The sequence below is a fragment of the Plecotus auritus genome, assembly GCF_963455305.1.
Source record: "Plecotus auritus genome assembly, chromosome: 4".
Classification (NCBI taxonomy): Eukaryota; Metazoa; Chordata; class Mammalia; order Chiroptera; family Vespertilionidae; genus Plecotus; species Plecotus auritus.
Genome location: NC_137775.1, coordinates 40,220,064 through 40,226,063, shown reverse-complemented (window position 1 = coordinate 40,226,063; position 6,000 = coordinate 40,220,064).

The following is a 6,000-nucleotide window of genomic DNA, read 5'->3' as shown; positions in this document are numbered from 1 at the left end:
CCAATAAAAATGGCACCAAAAATAAGTAAAATCATAGCCCAACATCACTTCTGAATATTGCTATGAAATCCAGAGTAAAAGAAACAATTTTATTCAAGTCAGGAAATAGGCAACAGTTAACATTATTATTCCATTATATATTGGAAACCCTAATAAACATAATTAAGCAGGAGAAAAAAATGAGAGGTTCATGATAACTTCAGAGGGGGTAAAATTATTATTCTTTGAAGATAATATTGTTTTCCTGAAAAAATTCAAGAGATTCAACTAAAATCTATTTTAAGTAACAAAACACATCAATTCTCCCTAGATTAATTTATAAATGTAAAACAGTGACCATAAAAACAATATTATAATATTCTTTTAGAATTAGATAATCTGATTATACAGTTTATCTGAAAAATAATTATTAACGAGAAAAAAATCTGGAAAAAAGAAGAGGAATATTAAGAGGGTGTATTGGTTTTCTGTTGCTACATAACAAATCACCACAAATTTAGTGGCTTAAAACAACAGCTATTTATTAGCTCATAGTTCTATAGGTCGCAGGTCCAGGCACCACGTGACAGGGCTGTTGGCTCAGGGTCTGGTGAGGCTGCACTCCCCTGTGGAGGATGTACTGGGAAGAGTCTGCTTCCAGTTTCATTCAGATCGTTGGCTAAATTTAGGTCCTTGTGGTTGTAGGATTGAAGACCCCATTTCCTTGCTGGCTGTCAGCCAGGAGTTTCTTAGCTCATAGAAGCGTCCCATATTCCTGGTCATACCGTTTCCTCTGTCTTCAAAGCCAGCAATGAGGGAATCTCCCTTGTATTAATTCCCTTTCACATTTTGAATATGTTTCCAGAAAGAGCCCAGTCCTTCTTAAGGCCTCACTGATTAGGTCAGGTCCACCCAGGGCATCTCCCTTGCTTCAAGTCAGCTGTACCAAATAACCTAACTTAATTATGGGGTGACTATCGCATCAACCCCAAATCCCAGGGATTATAAAGGATACATGTTCCAGGGAGCAGGAATCTTGTGATTCAATTTAGAAGTCTGCCTATCTCAGGGGATGAGAAAGTTATAACAGTAAACAGTGTGATACTGGTGAATAAATAGGTCGATATTCATTGATCAATAAATAATAGGTCAATATATGGATCTGGGTTGAAAGTCCAGGAATAAATCCAAAAGCATTTAGATATATAGAACATAAGAAAGGTGATTTTCAAATTACTGGTAAAAATAAAAGATTAATTATACAATAAGTGATATTGAAACAAATTGATAGCCATCTGAAAAAAGTAGAGTAGGAGCCTATATTAGTTATATATAGTCATGCAAGTATATAGAACTCTTACAATTTTAAAAGAGCAAACACACCCAATAGAATAATGAGCAAAAGAAGTGAACAGATAGTTCACAATGAGGAATAAAATGGTTCTAAAAAGTATGAAAAGATTCTTGACTTTGCTTATAATAAGAGAAATGCATTTTTAATTTGTCAGATGGGCAAAGATGAAAAGATGGATAAGACATTGTTTTTCTAAGGGTGTGAGGTCATGCTGGTGGGGTTATAAATTGATCTAACCTCTGCAGAGATTATTTCAGCAGTAAAATTTAACATAGCTTTTAAATATATATATATTTAACTATTCAAGTCAGGAATATTGATTTCACAGAGGAAGGGAGAAGGAGAGAGAGATAGAAATATCAAAGTGAGAGAGAATTATTGATTGACTGCCTCCTTCACGCCTCACACTGGGGATCAAGCCTAGACCAGGGCATGTGCCCTGACCGGGAATCGAACTTTGACCTCCTGGTTCATAGGTTGACACTCAACCACTGAGCCACTCCAGTAGGGCAAATGTAACATATCTTAACCCTTTGATCCAGTAAGTCCACTTCTAGGGATTTATGTACAAACTAGGGGCCCGATGCACGAAATTCGTGCAAGGGCCTCGGCCCTTGCAGCTCTGGCTGCCTCGTGTTCCCGTGGCCCCGCCCCCTGCCACTGGTGGTTCTAGAAGGTTGTCCTGGAAGGTCGTTCTGCCGTCTGGTCTAATTAGCATATTAGCTCTTTATTATATACTTGCACATAAATAAAAAAAATTTTACAATGATACAATAATCATGGCAAAGAATTTGAAATACTTAAATGCTCATTAATATGGAAATAGTCAAATGCAATGGACTACTATGGACCCGTGACAAGAATGAGGCATAATGTCATGGAATTCTAGTCAAGATATATTCTTAAGCAGCAAAAACAATGTAAGAAAATAATATATCTAAAATCAAAGAGTGGAACAGAGATTGATTTCTGGGAGAGAAATGGGAATTTAGAAGGCAGTTAGGTCCTGAAAAAGAGGTGAGAACAACTTTTGGGGAGGGAGCCCCAGGCAGCAGGGAGAGCCCTCAGAGAGTGATGAAATGCTGACCTCTGAGAAGAGAGGGAAGGAAGTTCTGACGTGGCCAATAGGGGTCCTTGTGCTAAAACCGCCAATCAGGAGTCCACCTTCAGCAGGAATGGGTGGGCCTTACTCGCCCTGCAGAGCTTAGTCCTTGGCTGAGGCTCTCACTCAGTTGGACTCCTTCCCTCAGATCTTGTGGCCGCAGCAGCTCCAGAATCTCTTCTGACCATCCATTCACCAAAGTTTGCAAATACTTCTCTTATGTGATGACTTACTTTGATTTTACAGTTGTAGTGACTTGGATTTTCCTGTGGTTGAATGCTTTTTTCTTTAAATTTTCACTCATTCATCCAACCAGTCTTAATTAAATACTTAGTTACTAGTACATACTATGCATTGAGCGAAGTGCTGCGGACACTGAGGTGAGCAAAAAAGGCACAGGTCCCAGGCTCGTGGACCTTAGGGTCTGCTGAGCAGGCCGACATGAATCAAATGATCAGACAGCATCTAGTTTCAAACTCTGAGTGCTGTGGACAAAGTGTAGAAAGCCATGCATGCATCTAACACCATTCTGGGAGGCTGGAGAAGGCTCCCCCAAAGAAGTGAAATACTAGAAATAGATGCTCATTGAGACAACAGGGAGTACAGAGGAGTGTGAAGAGCAAAACTAAAATCACCTCTAACTCTAAAATCCAGGGATAACCTCAAGGAGCAATTTCTTTGTCTTTTTTGTTATGTTAATCTCATCAGAGGATATTTTTTCCATTGCTTTTCAGAGAGAATGAAAGGTAGGGAGGGAGGAGAACAGGGGAAGAGAGAGAGAAACATCAATGTGAGAGAGACACATGGACTGGTTGCCTCCATATGTGCCCCAACCAGGGGTGGGGAGCGAACCCAAACCTTGTGCTCTTGCCAGGGAATGGAACACGCAACCCTTTGGTGCGCAGGCCGATGATGCTCTACCCGCTAAGCCACATGGACCAGGGCATCTTTATCTTCTTTCTAAGTGCAGTTGTCTAATACAGCACTGCTCAATAGAAATAGAATGTGTCATTTTAAAATTTCTGGTAGCAACATTAAAAAAACTAAAAAGAAACAGGTGAGATTAATTTTAATAATATAATTTAACTCAATATGTCTAAAATATTATTCCATCTGTAATCAATATAAAAATTACATTTTCATACTAAGTCTTTAAAATCCGATATTTTACACAGCATATCTCAGGTTGGACTAGTGACACAGTTCAAGTGCTCAATAGCCACATGTGGTTAATGGCTATCATATTAGCAAGAACAGGATATATACACATATGTAGGTACACATGTATGTGTATACATATCCTATCTAATAAAAGAGTAATATGCAAATTAACCACTCCACTACACCCACCAGCCACGCCCACCAGCCACGCCCACCAGCCAATCAGGAGCGAATATGCAAATAAACCCAACCAAGATGGTTGCAGCCACAGAGAGCAGGAGGGAGGCTTGGGTTTCCCTGGCAATGGAGGAAGCCAAGCTTTCTGCCTGCCCTTGCCGGCCTAGGCCTCCACTCAAGGCTAAAAAGTTTCAATGATAGAAGATACATAAATCCAAACAGAAATGGCTGCCGTCATGGAGCAAGCAGAAGGCTTGGCTCCGCTCCAGGCTACAAAGTTTCAATTGTAGAAGATAAGTAAACCCCAGATACCAGGGCCTCTGCTTGGGTTGCCAGAGGGTGTGGCTGGCCTGCAAACCACCACAGGCCCCTTGCCCAGGCCTCCCCACGCCCCAAGGGAACCCCCACCCTGATCCGGGACACCCTTCAGGGCAAACCAGCTGGCCCCCACCCGTGTACCAGGCCTCTATCCTATCTAATAAAAGAGTAATATGCAGATTGACCATCACTCCAACACACAAGATCAGGGGTGGGCAAACTTTTTGACTCGAGGGCCACAATGGGTTCTTAAACTGGACCGGAGGGCCGGAACAAAAGCATGGATGGAGTGTTTGTGTGAACTAATATAAATTCAAAGTAAAGGAGCGGAAGGGAGAGCAAGAGAACCCTCCGCTCTTTCGGCACCGCGGGCCGGATAGAACAGTTGAACGGGCCAGATCTGGCCCGCAGGATATAGTTTGCCCACGGCTGCACAAGATGGCTGCCCCCATGTGGTCAAAGATCCTGCCCCCATGTGGACACAAGATGGCCACCACAAGATGGCCAGCAAGGGAAGGCAGTTGGGAGGGACCAGGCCTGCCAGGGAGGGCAGTTGTGGGCGATCAGGCCAGCAGGGGAGGGCAGTTGGGAGGGACCAGGCCTGCAAGGGAAGGCAGTTGGGGGTGATCAAGCCTGCAGGGGAGGGCAATTAGGGGTGACCAAGCCGGCAGAGGAGGGAAGTTGGGGGCGACCAGGCCTGCAGGGAAAGGCAGTTGGGAGGGACCCAGGCCTGCAGGGGAGAGCAGTTGGGGGGGCACCAGGCCTGCAGGGGAGGGCAGTTAGGGGTGACCAGGCCTGCAGGGGAGGGCAGTTAAGGGTGACCAGGCCTGCAGGGGAGCAGTTAGGCATCAATCAGGTTGGCAGGGGAGTGGCTAGGGGGTGATCAGGCTGGCAGGCATAAGAGGTTAGGGGCAATCAGGAAGGCAGGCAGGCGAGCAGTTGGGAGCCAGCAGTCCTGGATTGTGAGAGGGATGTCTGACTGCCCATTTAAGCCCGATCCCGGTGGGATCGGGCCTAAATGGGCAGTTGGACATCCCTCGAGGGGTCCCAGATTGGAGAGGGTGCAGGCTGGGCTGAGGGACACCCCCCGCCCCGTGCACGAATTTCGTGAACCGGCCTCTATTATGTGTATAACATCACATTTGAGACCTTAATGCATATTCAGTTTTATATCTTATTTTTTCAGTGAACATTGTGTCATATGCATTTTCCCGTGATAATAAATATTTTTAAAAATCATCTTAATACATGGTAACTGTAGTACAGTTCCACCATTATTTATTGAACCATTTCCATATTATTAGATATTTAGGTTATTATCCACTTTTCAGTATCATAAATCATGCTGGCTGCAATGAACATAATAATAAACACAGCTCTTCATTTGCATCACAGCTTGTTACCTTGCAGTCCATTCTTGTTGGAGTTACTGCATCAAGCGAATGAAGATGTTAAGGCTCGGCTCTTGAGACATTCTGTAAAATTGCTTTAAGGACAACCACTCTGACTGCATTGCCCGCAGCCCTGAGAACACGTCTCGCCGCAACTCTGGCAACAATGACCGTTGTGATTTCTTCTAAAGTTGTTCATTTGATTTGCCAAATTTGGCATCTCCTTATTTTCACAAGCAACTCCTTGAATTCCAGAGAGGCTGGACACTCTTCGTCTTTCTCTTAATTAGCTAATTCATTTCTAGATTTAAATTACTAATTTTTTTTTTTCTGTTAACAGTGAATCTGTGGTGCCTCTTATATTAAATGGGGCAGGATTAGGCCTGACATTTGTGTTTATTTTTATCAGCTAACGTGGTCGACTGTAAATTCCATAGACTGTTGTTGAGATTTACTAATTGGGCAACGTTGGGCTGGGAGTTGGAGGAGATACACTGAGACATGGCTGACGCTCACAG